Consider the following 20,251-nt stretch of genomic DNA (forward strand, 5'->3'; position numbering starts at 1 on the left):
GAGGGAATAAGGATGATCAAATAAGTAATTACCTCTGAAGCAGACATCTTGTCAAAACATGGCAATATCGGGGGTATTGGATCCATCATTGTGCTAATTTTATTTTATTTTTAATATGCCTTTATTGATATAAAATTTCCAATATCTTATCATACATTTCAAATATGTATTATTTTATTTTATTATTTTTTTGTATACCACTCTTTTTGTTTTCATATTTATTTCTGTAGTTCACCTACCTCTCTATTTGTTTTTCATTGTTTAAAAATACCATCTTGGAAGCTGTGGAGATTTTTTTTATCTTTCTCTCTAATTTGTTCCACAATAAAAATAGACAAATATTTTGCAGTACAAGATAACCACATCTATTAATATAATCTACATGAAAAAGATCTCACATCAAGTGAACCATCAGTGGATGTTTGTAAAATCCAATATATACAATTAGTTTTATATACAGTTTATTTCTACAGAATCATAATTCAGCAAAGATATTTTAAACTGACTAATCCCAGTTTCACTTCTACACTTTTCTTCAACAGCAAATCTTTCGATGTCTTAGATCATAACTAGTTAACATCATATCTATTTTCCTCCAATTAAAATTATCTTTTATCTTTGTTCTAGCAAGTATAGCAAAAATCAGGAAAGAACATTATAAGCTAAATTAAATTATATTGCATTACATTGAACAGAGAAATACAGTAAAGCTTTTTTTACTTCTTCAATGCTCCCTCTTGTACTCTCTGTGCAATTCAGATCAAAATCTAGATCGATCCAGGGCCAGTAGAAGCACTAGCTGAGCTAGGCCTGGGCCTAGAGTGCCGACCATTAGGGGGCATGAGCCATGTGGGGCTACGAGCGGCGGTCTAAGTTCTGGAGAACGTATCTTCGAAGGGACAGAGACAGGATGGAGGCGGTCCAGAGAAGGGCGACCAAAGAGGTGTATGGTCTTCATCGAATGCCTTATGAGGAGAGATTGAAGAATCTAAATATGTACACCCTGGAGGAAAGGAGGAACAGGGATGATATGATACAGATCTTCAGATACTTGAAAGGTTTTAATGATCCAAAGTCAACGAGAAACCTTTTCCATTGGAAAAAAATCAGCAGAACCAGGGGTCACGATTTAAAACTCCAGGGAGGAAGACTCAGAACCAATGTCAGGAAGTATTTCTTCACGGAGAGGGTGGTGGATGCCTGGAATGCCCTTCCAGAGGAAGTGGTGAAGATTAAAACTGTGAAGGACTTCAAAGGGTATGTGAGATAAAAACTGTGGATCCATAAAGTCTTGAGGATATGAATGAAGAGAAGAGGCATGGGGGTGGCTTGCGGGAATGACGGCTACTACCTGGTGATTAATACCCTTATTCAATAAACATACACATGGTTAATGCGACTCCAACATTTCTCTATGATTCAACGGCAAGAGGAAATGTGGGCCAAAGGATTTGCATTCACAAATAAGCATGGAAGTAGCTTTCTTGTTGCGGCAGTTACTACCCCAAACCAATTAAGCCTGATACTTCACTTTGAATACATCTATAGCGCAGCTCATTGCTTCAACGGCAGGGGAGAATGAAGATAAGACTACCAACAAGGACTGAATTGCATAGTCTGGGTAAACAAATAAGCGTGGGAGTAGCTTGCTTATTGCGGCAGTTACTACCCCTAACCATTTAGGCTTGATACTTCACATTGATGCAGCTCCAGCACTGCTCTCTACATCAGTGGCAGGGGTGGAAGGGAAATAGAACCAAAAAAGTTACCAATAAGGGCCCTGACCTCAGTGGTCAGAGTAACAGATAAGTATGAGAAAAATAAGTACGAAAGCTTGCTGGGCAGACTGGATGGGCCGTTTGGTCTTCTTCTGCCGTCATTTCTATGTTTCTATGTTTCTATATGTTTCTGACTCAAAACCAATGGCCAGAGCCGAGGTTCCCTAGCCGTAAGTAATTTAATGATGTGAACATCTGCCATCCTCCCTTTCACAAAGCCCACTTGAGACTTGGAGATTAGACTAGGGAGAACCATACTCATTCTCTCAGCTAATACCTTCGCTAACAGTTTTTAATCACAATTTAGGAGGGAAATTGGCCAATAAGACGATGGCAATAGTGGGTCCTTCCCAGGTTTTTCAAGAACAGTGATGTGGGCTCTATTAAAATTTTTAGGAAAAGACGGTATAGTTAAGGCATTACTATAGAACGCACTCAGGGGCTCAAGCAGTTGGGACTTTAGAATTTTGTATAAATCATAAGAAAATCAATCGGGGCCTGGGGACTTCCCCACTTTACTGGAATTTATAACTTAAAGGACCTCAAACGTTTGTATAGGCTTGTTCAAGTAGTCAACCCTTGCATCTGAGAGATGTGGCACAGGTAAGTTGGCAAAAAAGACTTCCTCTGCTAGACCTCCTCCTGGAGGATCAGCCCTATATAGTGTCTCATAAAATAATCGAAAAACCTCCCCGATATCATGTTTTGTAGAAACTAAGCTTCCTTGTGAAGTTTTCAAGTGGCTAATGACAGTTTTATGATGTGATACTCTGACCATATTCGCTAACGGGTAGATTTAAAAAAAAAAATGCACATGGACGCTTGATTTTATAGCATGCCTGCACCGGTGCACACGGGGGGTGGGTGTAGATTTCCCCAATTTACGTGTGGTGACGAGATCGGGCCTCTGCCAGTTCCAGCCCAGTCTGCTCCAAATAAGGAGCAGACTGGGAGGAAACTTTCCTCCCCCCCTACCTACCTTCCCTCCCTCTTCCCATCTCCTCCCCGACTCCTTTGAAGCCCCTACCTTAGGTAATGGTCTTTATTTCGGAACTTACACCAGTTCCTGTAAGTTGTGCGCGCCAGAAGGCTGCCGGTGCACGATCCCCCAGCATAGCTGCTGTACCGGTGGCCTCCAGCTCCGCCCCACCCCATCCCCTGGATCGCCTCCGGGACCACTCCTTGATAGAGGCCTGGCTCTTGTGTGCATAACAGGGGTTATGCGCATGGCCAGGCCTCTTCTAAAATGCGTACAGCGCACGCAAAGCCCGGCTGCGAGCATAACCCTTATTTTCCCCTTGCGTAGGGGATTTAAAATTTAGCTGTAAGTGTTTCCCTGCCTTGTTCCCAAATCGAAAGAAATTGTGTTCAGCAACTTGCATGGATTTTTGGGTCCTAGTGTGAAGGAGGACATTGAGTCTTTCTAAAATTAATTGAAAAACTAACTTATGATCTTTAGCGGGATACTCTAAGAGTGCTTGCTTTGCCAATTTTAACTGGGTTTCAAGGTGTAATATATCCTTATTCAGACGGTTATTTCTACTAATCAAATAGGCTATGATCTCTCCCCTGAGAACTACCTTGCTCGTTTCCCAAAACATTTGTGAGGTGGATCTGTGCTGATAGTTATGTGAGACGAAAGCTTCCCATTTTTCCCGTAGATATTTTTGGAATTGAATGTTGTGACCAGAGAAGTGGATCCTTGGACTGGCCGGGCGGAGAGAAGATGGAAGAGATCTCCACTGAAGGCCGGCAGGCGGATCAGAAGCTGAAGACTGATGAATACTTCACCCTGGAAGCTCGAGATCCCCCCCGGAGGAGCCCGTGAGGATCCGGACCGCTGGGACTTAGGCGGCTTCGCCCTAGAAGTCCGAGATCCCCCCAGGAGGAGCCTGTAGGGATCCGGACTGCTGGGACTTAGGCGGACCACGGAGGTTGGAGAGATGAGAAGACGGACCAGGACAGGCGGAGATCAGCACACGAGAAGACAAGCCGGGGTCAAAACCTGAAGACAATCCGAAGGAAGTATACCGGCACCTGGAACCGCAGACAGGAGTGGCAGCGGAACAGCAGCGATACCGATTCCAGCGACTGGAGCCCCACAAGGCTGGGTGCCGGAAGACCAGGAACCGGATCCAAGGCGGGAGTCGAGGAACAAGCAGGCACAAGCAGGAACTGCAACTCACCACTCACAAGGAGTTGACCACGTTGCAAGGCAGGGATCTCCGGTCAGATGCCGGGTTTAAATCCCCGCCGGTGTCTGACGTCATGGAAAGGGGCTGGCCGCGATTTCGCGCCAGAGGCCCTTGAAAAGGGTTCCTTCTGCGCGCGCGTGCCTAAGGGGGAGGAGCTATCGCAGCGTTTGGCGGCATCTCCCTTGTGGAGACGCCGCCGCGGAGGCCCGAGCAGGCCCAGAGGATCCTCGGACTTGCCGACCGTTCTCCTCGGGTGCCATGGTAAGGACCTGGTCCTTACCATGGCACCCAAGGAGAACGGCAGGGACATTTCCAAACTTTGAGAACGGCAGGGACATTTCCAAACTTTGAGAACGGCAGGGACATTTCCAAACTTTGTCTTCTACCCCTCATGGGAAAGAAACAGATCCACCCAGACTGGCAAGTGTTCAGAGATTATCAACAACCCTATTTCCACCTGAGATACCAGAGAAAACCCTTTGTGAGATACCAGAATGTAATCTATGCATGAAAACAATAGGTCAGCATGTGCCACATGTGCATAATCTTTCTCCTCCGGGTTCAAAGTTCGCCACCTCAGACAACTCGAGATGCACTGAGAATAAAGAAAAGATTATAGCAAGTTATGTTGTGCCGCCATATTGCTTTCGGTGCCAATCAAATACCTTCAATTAGGAAATCTATACAGTCACTGTGGAAGTGTATTTGCAAACTGTAGGGCTTCCACTGCAGTGTCAAAAATGTTTGTCTGGCCTGCGTGCCATATTTTGAGTTTGGCTAGATACTGCAGGGAGAATTTGACCTGTTTCTTGAACAGCATTGCATGGGCCTGTGAAAACTCTCTGCACTGAGAGAAGACATGGGCTGAATAATCCTGAAAGATAAGTATTCAGTGCATTTTATAGGAAAGGTTAGGCTTCCTTCGATACGTTTGCAGCACGTGATGCTTATATGCAAAGTTTAAAATCTTAGCTATTACTAGCCTCTCTGTCTTTCTGCTGTCCAAGACGGTGCGCTCTTTTGATTTTAAAGTGGACCTGATTGTCAAGGCCTCAGGCAGCCATTTCTCTAAGAACTCTCCTAGGCTGTTCTCTTCCTCGGATTCCAGAATGCCCATAAACCTCAAATTTGACCTCCTCACACAGTTCTCCAGGTCGTCCAGTTTGTCAGTCTGCTCCTTCAGCATTTTTTCTAGAGCTGCCAGTTTTGTCGAGACCGCTAATGAGTCATCCTCTAGCAAGGAGATTTAGCCCTCCGCTTGTTCCAGGCAAGGATTAAATTCGGTAAGCACATTTTTTACCTCTGTTATTTGTGATGAAATGCCCTACAGTTTCTCATCAACTGCTGCCAGCACAACTGCTTTGATTTCTGTAATTATGCCGTCTGCCTGAATCTTGTCTCCCGTTTGTTCTGTCATGGATGCCATTTTGTCCTCAGACCCGCAAGGTTTTTCTTTGTCTTTCTTTCCACCTCTAATGGTCATCATCTGGGGAGATTTCTGCATGTAATTCACAATGGACATATGCCCGTTAGCCTTAGAAGTTACCACTTCAACAAGTGCAGATTAAGAGTGATATGGTAAACGTGGCACCCAGAGCCGAGACAAACACGTCCAACTTGGCTCACCACATCATGTGACACCCCCCCCCCTCCCTCTTGTATCATTGTTTATAGAGGATGATGTTGGGGAGATACAAGTGTCAGACATGTATTTAATGGCGATTCGGAGGAAATGAAATAAATCATGATGAACCTGGATGATGAAATAGGGCAACTGACTAACTAAAGAGTAGCAAATCACCTGGACCTCCACATGGAGTACACCCCAGAGTTCTGAAAGAATGCTGAAATGAAATTGCAGAACAATTACTAATAATTTGTAGCCTATCATTAAAATCATGTATTGCACCTGAAGACTGGAATGGGGGCAATCTTTGAAAAGGGTTCCAGAGTGACTTGGTAAATTATAGATTGGTGAGCTTGACATTAATGCCATGGAATATCAAAGAAACTATTTTAAAGAACAAAATTACTGAACATATTGATAGACCTGGTTTAATGGGACACAGCCAACATGGATTTACCCAAGGGAAGTCTTGCCTCACAAATCTGCTACATTTTTTTTGAAGGGGTTAATAAATATCGGCCTGATTTTAAATGGCCCGCGTGAGTAAAAAACAGGAGCTATATGCGCGACCGGGCCTTGTGTTTTAAAAGGCGCTCGGCTGCGCTCGTAACCCATTATGCGCACAAGAGCTGGGCCTCGTCAAAGGGGCGGTCCGGGGGGTGGGGCTGGAGGCGGCCAGTACAGTGGCCATTTGCTGCTGTACCGGGGGATCGCGTGCCGGCAACCTACTACTGCTCCTTTGGAGGAGCAAAAGGTAATTTAAAAAATTTGGGGTACCTAGGATAAAGATTGGGGCGGGTAGTAGAGGGGAAGTGGAAGGGAGGTTAGGGTAGGGGATAGGGATGTTCCATCCCAGTCCACTCCTTAATTAAGGGGAGTGGACTGCGAGGGAACTGGGGGAGCCCCAATCTTGTTGCTGCGTGAATTAGCTCATTTCTACCCTCCCTTATGCGTGCCGCCTGGGCTTTTATAACATGCACGTGCCAGCGCGCGCTTGTTATTAGATTGCGGATCCATGTGTGCACGCTGGGTAGCGTGCGCACATGGACGCGCGCGTGTATTTTTAAAAAATCTACCCCTATATGTATAATGGTGAACAGTGGATTTAGTGTATTTGAATTTTCAGAAGGTGTCTGACAAAGACACTGGGAAAATTATAACATCAAGGGATAGGAGGCAATGTCCTATTGTGGATTGCGAACTGGTTAAAAGATAGTAAACAGAGAGTAGGATTAATTTTCTTAATGGATGAAGGTAAATATTGGTGTCAAAGGGAACCATGGCTTTATGCATTGACAGTGCTGGGGCTGAAAGAGTCAATGACTCAAGGGCTCCATGCACTGATAAGCGGTGCATCAACGGTACTGCTGGTGCCAGGGCTGGATGCTACTTCGTTAGTGCCAATTGCACTGCTGGCTCTGAGGAATGACACTTTTTCTTCTTGGCCTGCAATAAGTCCCTGGTGCCTGCGAGGGGCTTGTTTGGCAAATAACACATAGATGCCTGAGAGTGGCATTTTTGTGGCTTACTTGACCCTGATTAGATGGAATTCTTGTTCAACTTGACACCTGAGGAGCTAGAAGAGGCTTTGCTTCAGGAGGCGGATCAATTTTGGCTCTTTTCTGACTTGTGCAGCTCTTCCATCTTCTACGGTCAGGATCTCTGGTTCCCTGGTGATATCTGGCCACAATGAAAACAGGGGCATTGTGGTAAGGTTAGGCTCAAGACACTGATAACAGATATCATGGCCATCAGTGGTAGACATTTTTGTCCCCCTCCACACTTAATTCTTGAAGCTACTAAGAACGACCTTCTTGGAACCGAACATTTTTCTTTACTTTTTATTTTTTTTTCATAGCAATGTAAAGTGCTGTTTCGTTACTGCTGAAGCAGCAAGGCAACACAGAGTACTGGAAAAAGTCACCCATGTATCATGGACAATTCAGCCCTGCTTGTTGATGGAAAACAAATTTGTAGATTACACAAAATAATTCCGAGTTGTTAAATAACAAGCAGATTGCAAGAAATTTCAGGAGACCTTATGAGATTGGGAGACTGGGCATCCAAATGGCAGATGAAATTTAATGTGGACAAGTGCAAAGTGATGCACATGGGGAATAGTAATTCACATTGTAGTTACACTGTGTTAAGTTCCATATTAGGAGTCACCGCTCAGGAAAAGGATCTAGGTGTTATCATAGACAACACATTGAAATACTCAGCTTGAAGCAGACGCAAAAGGTAAGATAAGGATTTGGGGGGGGGAGGGGTTAGAATAGGGCTAGGGGGCGGGAAGGTTAGGGGAAGCGGTAGAAAGGTTAGTATAGGGGGTAGGGAACTGCAGGAGACTGCAGGAGTCGGTGCACGCAGATTGCACAAATGTGCACCCCCTTGTGTGCGCCAACCCCCAATTTTATAACTTGTTATAAAATCGCGAGTCCATGTGTGTGCGCCGGGTAGCGCTTGCACATGGACGCACGCGTGCATTCTTTTAAAATCTACCTCTAAACGTTCAAAAGAGAAACTTTGATAAAATGAGGAAAATAGAAAAAACTGAAAGGTTAAAAGTATACAACAGGTGTGGAAATTGTTTAAAAATACAATCCTAGAAGCGCAGTCCAGATGTATTCCACACATTAAGAAAGGAGGAAGGAAGGCAAAACGATTACAGTCATGGTTAAAAAGTGAGGTGAAAGAGGCTATTTTAGCCAAAAAAAATCTTTCAAAAATTGAAAGAAGGATCCATTTGAAGAAAGTAGGAAAAAGCATAAGCATTGTCAAGTAAGTGTAAAACATTGATAAAGCAGGCTAAGAGAGGATTTGAAATTAAGTTGGCCATAGAGGCAAAAGCTCATAATAAAAACTTTTAAAATCTATCCAAAGCAAAAAGCTGTGAGGGAGTCGGTTGGACCATTAGATGACTGAGGGGTTAAAGGAGCTCTTAGGGAAGATAAGGGCATTGCAGAAAGACTAAATGAATTTTTTGCTTCTGTATTTACTAATGAGGATGTTGGGGTTATACCAGTTACGGAGATGGTTTTCAAGGGTGATGAGTCAGATGAACTGAACCAAATCACTGTGAACCTGGAAGAGGTAGTAGGCCAGATTGACAAACTAAAGTGTACCAAATCCTGGTATGCACTCCAGGGTTCTGAAGGAACTCCAAAATGAAATTTAAGATCTATTAGTAAAAAATTGTAACCTATCATTAAAATCATCCATTGTACCTGAAGACTGGAGGGTGGCCAATGTAACCTCAATATTTAAAAAGGGCTCCAGAGGCAATCTGTGAAACTATAGACCAGTGAGCCTGACTTTAGTGCTGGGAAAAATAGTGGAAACTATTCTAAAGATCAAAATCACAGAGCATATAGAATGACATGGTTTAATGGAACACAGTCAGCATGGATTTACTAAGGCAAGTCTTGCCTCACAAATCTGCTTCATTTTTTTTGAAGGGGTTAATAAACGTGGATAACGGTGAACCGGTAGATGTAGTGTATTTGGATTTTCAGAAGGTGTCTGACAAAGTCCCTCATGAAAGGCTTCTAAGAAACCTAAAATTCATGGGTTATGAGGCAATGTCCTTTTGTGGATTACAAACTGGTTAAAAGACAGGAAACAGAGAGTAGGATTAAATGGTCAATTTTCTCAGTGGAAAAGGGTAAACAGTGGAGTGTATCAGAGATCTGTACTTGGACCGGTGCTTTTCAATATATATATAAATGATCTGGAAAGGAATACGATGAGTGAGGTTATCAAATTTACCGATGATACAAAATTATTCAGAGTAGTTAAATCACAAGTGGATTGTGATAAATTGCAGGAGGATTTTACGAGACTGGAAGATTGGGCATCCAAATGGCAGATGATGTTTAATGTGGACAAGTGCAAGGTGATGCATATAGGAAAAAATAACCTAGGCTGTAGTTACATGATGTTAGATTTCATATTAGGAGCTGCCAACAAGGAAAAAGATTTAGGCGTCATAGTGGATAATACTTTGAAATCGTCAGCTCAGTGTGCTGTGGCAGTGAAAAAAATCAAACAAAATGTTAGGAATTATTAGGAAGGGAATGGTGAATAAAACAGAAAATGTCTTAATGCTTCTGTATCATTCCATGGTGAGATCACACTTTGACTACTGGGTACAATTCTGGTCACAGTATCTCAAAAAAGAAATAGTTGCACTGGAGAAGGTACAGAGAAGGGCAACTAACATTTTAAAGGGGATGGAACGGCTCCCCTATGAGGAAAGGGCTGTTCAGCTTGGAGATGAAAAGGCTAAGGAGGGATATGATAGAGGTCTTTAAAATCATGAGAGGTCTAGAATGGGTAAATGTGACTTGTTTATTTATTCCTTCGGATAATACAAGGACTAGAGTGCACTCCATGAAGTTAGCAAGTAGCACATTTAAAACTAATTGGAGATATTTTTTTTTCACTCAACGCACAATTAAGCGCTGGAATTTGTTGCCAGAGGATGTGGTTAGTGCAGTAAGTGTAGCTGGGTTTAAAAAAGTTTGGATAAGTTATTGGAGGAGAAATCCATTAACTGCTATTAATCAAGGTGACTTAGGGAATAGCCACTGCTATTACTGGCATTAGTAGAATGGGATCTACTTAGGGTTTGGGTGCTTGCCAGGTACTTGTAGTCTGGATTGGCCAATGTTAGAAACAGGATGCTGGGCTTCATGGATCCTTGCTCTGATCCAGTAAGGCAATTTCTTATGTTCTTAAACTCTGGAATTCACTGCTGGGGGATGTGGTAAAGGCAGTTAGCATAGCTGGGTGTAAAAAAGGTTTGAATTAGTTCTTGGAGGAAAGGTCCATTAAACATTACTAACAAGGCAGACTAGAGGAAGGACACTGCTTTTCCCTGGGATAAGCAACATGGAGTCTACTATTTGGGTGCTTGCCAGGTTCTTATGGCCTGGATTGGCCACTGTTGGAAACAGGATACTGGGCTTGATGGACTCTTGGTCTGACCCACTATGGCAGTTCTTATGTGTGTATTTGCTGTCATATTTATGTGGGCTGTTACAAAATTACACCTGAAGAAAGGAAAAGGTTTTATAGTTTAGTTCAGACTTAAGGCTGGCATTTTTAAATAAATAACTAGCATCTCTGGTTCTTGCCATGGGCTCTGCTTTTCCATCTATGCTTTATTCAAAAGTTTGTTTGTTGATCAGGATCCTAGAGAGGAAATCAGTGATAGCAGTAACAAAACACAACACTTTTTCAGATTTATCTTTGTCTCTGCCTGAGTCATAGAGTGGAGAGGGGAATATCATTGCAAACCTCACCAGTTTCTCATCTAAGGGAATCTGGTGTCCTGTTTCCTGCTTCACTTCCCCATTTCCGTGGCAGATTGCAGTGGAGAAACTGATCAGATTTAGAGTCGGTACTGAAGAAAGGAAAGAGCCAGGAATTCTCTTCCATTGTGATTTCCATTTCCTGAACAGCATTCCGATCCACTCTGGCTCCTCTCCACCACTATTCAAGATAAAGTGGAAGTGTGGCATGATTCATTTTATTTTAAGCTACACCTTTTTAGCAAAAATATGGTTTGCTTCAGGAAGTATGCTGACCATTTGTAAAACACTCCTACAATATCAGCATAGTATTTATTTTCCTCTAAATGCAAATTTATCTGCTCCTTTTCTCCATTTCATGAAAATATTTCCATTCCAATTTAATTTTTTTGTGCAAGCTTGTAAAAGGACAGAGATAAAACACTGGTAACTAATGGCCCCTAATCTTGATCGCAAGTGTTTGAAGGGCCAGAATTAAATGCTGGGCAAAAATTGTACAATAATTTTGCATCTGTTTTAAAAAAGCTCATCTTTTGGCTAAAGATTCCACATTTCCTGTAGCATCTGACAGGGAAACAAATGTCCACATTGGAAACTGTACAGGCAAAGTGTAAAAAGTGCTGTGGGGCATTGGATCGAAGATGCAAGGAAAAGTCATACAGCGCTTTTTTTGCTTGCACATTTTTATTCTGTGGAATTTGTCCTCTTCCAGAAGTCATAGGAATTAAAATCTTTAGTCAAAAGATGCGATATTTCAAAATGCTGTACAGCAATCTGATTTACAGGATTTGTTTTTTGCACCCAACTCAAATCAGTCCTAGACCTCTTGGTTTTACAGTTTGTTATGTAAAACAATCTCATCATACAGAAATGAAAAGAAATTTCAACCAGCTTAAAAGACTTCATAACTTCAAAGCTGAGGCAGAGGGTAGGGAGCAAATCCATTTCAAGGATACAAGCCCCTTTGGGGCAGATTTACAGTTTCATATGGTGGTTATATGGCAGTGCAAAGCACATGCAGTGCATTCTTTCCTAACTATGCACCATTGCATAAACCGATGCTTTGTGACAGTTCTGATGTGCATCATTTGTGCAAACCTTGTTTTTTAGTGCAATTTGCACTCTATGGTCTCTTGCTAGAATAATCCTGGGTGTTGCATAACCTTTGCCTCCCCCATTACAGCGGCAACCAGAAATCTGATAGAAACATGCAATATACCATTTTAATAAGCATTCAAAATAGAATTAAATAGCATATAATTAATAGCTGGTGTGCCCACCGTTAGTTTGCAAAACAGCTTTAAAATAAGCGGGGTAACAGCTTTTTTTTCTGTTCGCTGCTGGAATTTTCAATAATTTTTTGGCTTTCCTGAGACAATTTTAGCGGTCGACCGTCACCAAATTCCGTAAAACACTTGTCGGCAGTCTTGCCCTCTGAACCCAGCTTTTGCTTCAACCTCATTTTTTGGCAATCCACGTTTTCATAATAAAGCTTGCTCGAAATGCAATACACTTAATACAGTCAATCTGATGCTGTTTTTTGCTATCGTACGTTCTGGCCATAGATAATACATTTAAGTAATGTGTAAGGTACTGCTAAATTCCAAATTGAATGGCCTACAAAATGGTACAAAAATATTAGTGGGATAATCCAGTGGGGTGCTGGGGGGGGGGGCAAAGGTTATGCATCACCTGGTTGTAAGGAATGACGTGAGCGTGAGCCCCTCTTGCCGTGGCGCAGCCTCATGAATAGTGACCCAAGGCCAAAGCCAACTGCAGGTGAGTGAGTCTTTGCCCAGGCTAGAGTATGACTGAGTCCAAAAGTCTATACGAAGACCAGGCTGCGGCTGAAGTTCAGGCAAAAACAAGACTGATGGCTTAAGTCAAGACTGATGGCTTGAGGCAAGGCTGTTGGCTGCAGTGGAGCTGAAAACGGAGGCAAGCTGAAGACTGCAAAAGCTGAAGCTTGAAGCAGAGCTGATGACTGAAGACAAGAACCAGGCTGACACTGAAGACGGGAACCTGGCTGAAGCTGAAGATGGGAATCAGGCTGGAGCTGAAGACAGAAACCAGGTTGAAACTGAAGACAAGGACCAGACTGAAGCTGAAGACAGGAGCAGGTAAAGCCAGGAACAAGCTAGAGACTGAAGACTTGAAACAAGGAGCAGAACTGAAGACTGGGAACCAGGAACAAGACCAAAGCAGGCAGAAGACAAGAATCCAGGCAAGATGAGGAACCAGGTGACCTTGCTGAGGCAACACTGAAGAGTCTGAGGAGCCCTTTTTTAGGGCAGCTGGCAAGGATGTCATCTGAGGGCTCCGCAAGCTTTTCCTACTATGGGACCTTTAAAGCCGGCAGTGTCGCGCATGCACACGCCTAGAGCAGAAGAGCAGCAGCAGCCATGGATTGTCAGCGTTTCCCTACCATGGAGAGTGGCAGCGTTCGACTGCATTGTAATGGGCAAGGAAGCTCTAATCACATGACCAGGTAGTGGTTCTCCATAAATGGACAAAATAACACAGGGGGTGATTAAGCTGCTAGTAGGGCAACCATATTGACATAGCGATGACTCTTGGATAAAGTTGCCACTGGCTCCGGAGTCTCCTAAGGCTTCAGTCTGAACTGAATGTTTTCTGTAGTTGAGACATACGAGTACCGTTAGAAGCGGAGAGGAAGCAGGATGGTTCAAGGTTACCTTCCCATTGAGACCTCTCTATAGAGCTCTCTAGTTTCAGAGGACACTAATGGACAAAATGATCTTGTACGGCACAGTAAAGACAGAGATTTTGTGATCTTCGCCTTTGTTTCTCATTAAACGAAAATTGGTTATTACCCAATTGCATGGGTTCTTCAAAGGTGGCCTGCTTCGGTGGTTCTAGGATAGATTGCAAAAGATTTGGAGACCTGGGAAGCACGAGTGAGGTCGCTGGGAGTTTTTTTTTCATAAGCCTTTCCTGGAATCTCAGGTCAATATGAATAACCAAGGCAATGAGTGCTTCGAGGGAAGGAGGAAAGTCTCGAGCTGCAAGTTCATCTTTTATTTTCTCGGATAATCCCTGTCAAAAAAATGGCAGTTTGGCTATCTTCGCCCCAACCGAGTTTGGAAGCTAAGGTATGGAATTCTACCACAAAGGGCTCACACACCCGCCACCCTTCACAGCATCATGTCTCTGATAGTTGTCGACGATTAGGATAACTTAGATAAAGATTCTGATTGCCTTGGGGGAAAAAAGGTTTTGTTGTTTAGCATAGTAAGGATTGTTTTTCTTTTTGGGTTGAAAAAGTGACATGGTCCCAAGGTCTATAATGCTATGTGGCTTAGGGAAGGGATTGTCCAGAGATATTCCAGCCCTAGGCAGGGATAAATATATTTAGGTCTGAGGGCTCAGGGCTGTTGCTTCTACTAATCAAACTAGGTGGTTGCCTAGTGTGCTAAACCTTGGGGAGGGTGTGTGTGTGTGTGTGGCAATATCCCACCAGTTGCTAGTGGAGTCCATCCCAACAGTAGCAGAAAAATAAGAGGGGCCCAGGGTCACTGGCAGAGCCCGTCCTGCTGGCAGCGAATGAGGAGAGGCCAGGGGCCAGTGCTACCAAAGAAGGGAGCAACTGTGCTGGAGCTGCCGGGGCAGGGGCCAGAAGCACAAGACTGGGAGTTCACCTAGGGTGCCTAATTTCCTTGCACTGGCCCTGTGAAGGCTTCTGACAGTGACTAAAAGTTGTGCAGGCATGCGTAGGGATAACTCTTTGTGATTTGGCAGAGCAGAGGGCTTTAGCAGAGTAGTTCTGGTGACTCCACCTGATGAGTGCCCTACATATCTTTTTTGGAGTCATGCCAAGTATCTTCTGCTGATCCCCTTTAACAACAATTAATATTCGGGAAATCCAGAATCCTGCCTGAGAGACTCACCTTCTGGAGCCCAAAACAGAGGAGGAGAATCAAGGGGACAATTTTGAGGGAGTTGCCTAACGGCAAAGGTATACAAATAGTTTTCTACCTATCACCTTTAGGCGTAAACGAAGAGAAGATGTTCTCATTGAAAATTGCCTTTTCCCTTGGCAGGGAAGTTGGGGTAAACTACACACATACAATCGGAAAATACAACTGTGCAAATATATTTACTCCCCAGACTTAAGTACCTCCTGCGAGAAGTGAAAGTATGTTCATGCTTTGAGCTAAATTGAAGGGAATCTACCCGGGTAGCTCTATAGTTACTCTCAGGTTGGAAGCCCCTAGAGTTTAGGCCAAGCCGGGGATGGTCTCTCTCTCCTGCAGGTAAACTGTAAATAAACAGGTAATGTCAGTCAAGTCTGAAAATACTCAAAGTTAGGGGCAAAGTTTGAATCCAGTCCATTTATCTAATCCATGTTAGCTCCACAGTAATTCCTGTTTATGGAAAGACACAGTGAATACTTGGAGCAAGACTGCTGCTTACATGGTTAATGCAACGCTTCATTACTTTCACTTAACGTGTCATAAGTATTCGCAGGATTAAGAGGTCCTGGCTCTTACACCAGGATCGTCACTTGGTCTCTGAGCCTTCTAAATGCCAGGAATGTCTTCCAGATGTCTCAGCGTGCGTTTTGAATCCCCTGAGGGCATCCATATACTGGATTATCAGTAGCCTGAGCCTAGATTCCACAGAGCCATTTTGTGGCTCTACAAGCAGCGTGCCAGCCCCCAAACTAAGCAGACCCCCCACTTCAAGATTGGCTGTGACACTTTCTGTGCCCAAACAGATACCCACCTGGAGCCCTTTGAAAATTGTCCCCTTGGAGGGCAATCTTCAAAGGAATTAGGCTGTCTAACCAGTGAGCTAGCCAGCCTGAGGCCTCAGGGGGTGAAAGGTTCTCCCCTGCAAAGCACTTAAAAAGTGTGCGAGTTTCACAGTGAGCCCGCTTTTAGCTGTATTAGAGAGAGACATGGGGGGGGGGGGGGGGGCAGGTAAACCACATGTAATTGAATTTTCAAATCTACACACGTACTTTACCCTGTGTACCTCACCTGCAGGTATAGCAGGTGCTCAGGACATTTTTGCACTCACATTAAACTGGCCTACACTTAGACAAGTTCGAAAGTACCCATGTACTTTGCCACTAGACAGCTTAGTGGTAACTGCCCTTAAATTGGACTTTGAAACCTTATGGTATTTTTTGGAGGAAAAGTGTGATGCTATATTACTTTAAATGTAAAAAAAAAAAAAAAAGAAATTGTCCTATAGATTGCTCTGGCTAATAAATACCAAATAGTCTTTCTTCATTAATGAATGTGTCGGGGACCAATGACATCAGCTCTGCCTCAGAGAGTTGGACTTTCCTGGCCTTTATTTCTCAGTATAATGTGTGTCCCTGCAGCAATGTGCATTGGCTCGGCTCCTCTTCTAACAGAAGGCATGGGGATAGCCAGCACGGAGCGGCAGTTTTACTACCTTAAAAAAATAAAACAACTTGCTGGGCAAACTGGTTGTACCACTTGCTTCTTTTTTCTCTACCATCCTTAACTGTGTTACTACGTTCTAACAAAGGCCTTCAAATAAGACCATTACAAACCGGGCGTAACCCCCCCCTGTTCCACCGGCTGCTAGAACTGCGGGGCACATCCTGGATTCGTGGGGCAAGTAGAAACCCCGCGTTCCCTTGGTTTCTTTCCTGACGGACAGGTGGGCGGGGACGTTATAGCCCTCAGGCCGTTTGCAGCTCTTTTGGCACTTTCCAGTAACTGTCGCACAGTTTCATGCTGTTCAAAAATAAATCCTTTTCCGGAATAACTGACGCAGATGAATGAAATCAGTAGCGTGGCCCACTGAAGAACGGCACAGTCCAGGCAGCGAAAGCAGAAGGCAGCAGGAAGTCCAAAGAGTTACAGTCGCTGCACCGCCTTCACCCACCCCAGGGGGTTTCCTTCCCCCCACTCCCCACCAGCTCCGAGGCGCTCTGTAGAGAGGGGACCTTCCCTGGGCTGCTTTCTGTAGTCCCAGAGCTGACCTGGAATCTCTTGAGCTGGTGAACTTCCACTGGTTCTTCCCAAGCAGCAAAGCTGAAGGCGGATCTCCCCAAGAAAGGCCTCAGTCGCCTTCTCAGGACGAAGGAACAAGAGCCACAATGAACGCATGAGCTTTGTTGAACGCTCTCCTTTACAGGACACCTCCAGCCAGGGAATGTCATGGAACGTTTTGCACTATATTATACTCCTGCTCTCCTTCTCTCTCTGACATCACACATCCAGAGTCTGTGAAGTCCAGTGTGACCAGTAGGGGACACTTGGGTGACATCATTATACAGGAAATAAACATAAGAACATAAAAATGTAATGTTTTTATTGTTGGTTTTATACCTATAATGAATGTGAGTTTGCTGTACCACTAATAAGTAGTTTTAAATAAATACATAAAAACACAAGAGGTTTTATTAGTGATGCCAAAGAGTGACAGATGGCTTTAGGGTCCTCATTGTGACTCTCTCCTACAATGGATTTTTTTAAATTTTAAATTATAGAACAAATTTTAATTACTACTGAGGAGCATAATTTTCAAATAGCCTGCAGAAGGGAGTTGGCCAAAATGCGCCCAAGCTAGTTAGGCAGTTTTCAAAGCGGACCTACGTGCACAAGTCCACTTTGAAAATTACCCCACCAAAGCTTTCGAGCCACAAGTTAACACCTCCTTTGTGAGGCTCATACATTTTTCCGGAACAGTTACATGCACACTGATGAATTTATTTTAGAAAGTGTGCACATAAATCCAAACCCTTCCCCAGCTCCACCCCCAGGAAAACCTTCACACAGGCCGAGTAAACCCGTGCAGGAATGTAACATGCACGAATCAGCTCACCTGCACGACGCGCGGAGAATTTTATAAAAGGCTAGCTCTGTCAGGTGGAACTTTCCAGCACTGGGAGATCCGGGGGGGGGGGGGGGAGTCATGTATAGAAGGGTCTTTCCCCCTAAGGGGATGGGTTTTGGAGGTGGTATAAAGTAAGATCCCGTGAGTCGCAAGGAGAAGTTGTTGAGGGGATTTCTGAAGGGTTAGAAAGTGAAGGCTGGAGATATCTGATCTGTTGGGAAGAGTGGAGGCGACTCTCGCTTGGCAGGGGCTAAACAAGCCAACTGGGAGGCAGGGAGCTCCTACAGCGGGAGAATTCCACCCCGTCCAGGGAAATCTGAAGCCAGCAGGGCGTGCGGGAGAGGGGGTAAAGGTTTTCCGTTCTTTGCTGGGGCTTGCAGGAAGGGAAAAGGCCTTTATTGGGGACCTAAGAGGGGAAAAGCTTCACTCGGCCTGTACTCAAGTGATACGAGAAAGTGAGTAACTGTTTTGAACTCTTGGACGACTCAGAGAAGCTGTTTTATTCTTCTTGAACTGTGAACTATTTTTGTGGAATCTGCTGTGCCTGCATCTTGGATAGTGTTTCATTTTGCAATAAATTCTTTCGTGCTTGTAACACCAAGTTTTGTGTGGGCTATGTTTTTGGGATCTCTTGGGCCCTGTAGGTAACCCTGCTCCCCAAAGATGAATCTGTGCCTGGTTTTCCAGGGGCTGCACCGAATAGGTCAGTGCTTCATAGCCTCTGAAATGTGTCCTCCCTGCCAAGGGCGAACAGGAGGGGGGAGGGGGAGATCACATGTAAGACATTGTTTTACACACAGAAAAACCCTTTAAAAATTACCCCCTAACTGTACAGATTAAGCAAAGAGAGCATTAGATTGTGGGTCCTTGCTAATAGGACTCATTGGATGACAGAAGTTGAAGAGCACTGGGATCTGTGTCTCACATGTAGCATCACAGAAAGTCAAAGAAATAAATACATTTGGATTTTCCATTTAATAGTTTGCCTTTCCAAATTTGAGCTCAGAGCGAGTTACAAATTCAGGTACAGTAGGCAGGCCGCTGCCCCAGAGTTGGTACCTGAGGACAATGCAGGGCGAAGTGACATGCCGAAGGTCACAGGGAGGGTCAGCTGGAGAAGCAGCCTTTGAACCCTGGATTCCTTGGCTCCCAGCCCTGCTGCTCCGACCGCTCGGCTACATCCGCAAAAGTCCAGCTGTGAAATGCATGCAAAACTACACACGCTAATAGATTTATATGTTCACCTTGCAATTGCACGAGAAATTGTTTTTCACACAAGGAAAAGCGTGACTAGATTGCTGAACAATCTTCTCTTACATACGGAGAGAGCAAAGCACATTCTTGGGTTTACATCATGCGCTGCACGGAAGCTTATGTGCTTCTAACCAGTAGAAATCCGCTTGCCATCCAAGCTATTGGAAGCAAGGGCTGGTGTGCAGTCTGCAGGAAACATATGCTCAAGCGTCAGGCTTATTGTCAGGAGTCTTTGCCACAGAGAGAGAGAGATCCCAGCATCCCCACTGACCATGGTTCAGGTCCCAGAGGACAGGCTCTTAATCTTAACTATTCTGCAGTTTCCTGTGGCTAGAAGTGAGATCACTTGAATTATTCTAAGTAATTTCCAGGAAATGCTGACTAAATTGAAGCCAGTGTCAGGAAAAAAAAAAGATAATTGTAGTAAGGAGAAATTAAAATACCACATGGTCACAGTGTTTAATTTTACCAGATTATACTGAGTGATGCTTTCCATAGAATCATTTTGTCTACAAATGTTCATCCATTAATACCTGATGCTTTACCAATAAATATGTTGGAGACTGCCACTTAACTAACTTAGCTTACCTACAACGCTCTGCCCCCAGATTCTTTATAGATCGTCTTATGATAACAGATGATTACAATTCTGTTATTCTTGAGCATACTCAAGGAAAAAGTTGAATCTGGGTAAGAATCCCTTGCGAAAGCTTAAAACAAAGAATAATTATGATTTTGGCAGTATGTTCACGCACTTGCTTGGCTTAATGCAGTTTTGGAAGTTGTTCAGTAAACTTAGTAATTTGTTGTTTTTCAATTAAAAACAATTTTATTGCATAAAATTAAATCAACATTAGGATTTAATTTAAAAACCAATAAATGTGTAGGGTTGATATTTTATTTTAGAAGAAAATGTTAAGTAATTCTGATTTTAGGATCATATGGGAACCAGAAGATTCTCGGCGTAGTAATATGCCTACTCGGTATGCATAATACATTGAAGGCGTAACTACACCACAATTTACATAAATAGAAAACACAAAGTTAGTGATGCTAAAATGAATGCAAAAATTCGTAAATCATTGTACAAAATATGCATAACAAGATAAGAGAGAGTGAGACCTGGAACATTCATATACCACACTGCCTTTTAAGCAGAAGGGAATCACCTCTCTGCTTCGGTGTCCTTAAGCTAATCACATTGTTTTGTGATACTCAGCCTTTTTATACAAAACTATCAAT

This window comes from Rhinatrema bivittatum, chromosome 4 (assembly GCF_901001135.1).
Source record: "Rhinatrema bivittatum chromosome 4, aRhiBiv1.1, whole genome shotgun sequence".
In the NCBI taxonomy this organism is placed as follows: Eukaryota; Metazoa; Chordata; class Amphibia; order Gymnophiona; family Rhinatrematidae; genus Rhinatrema; species Rhinatrema bivittatum.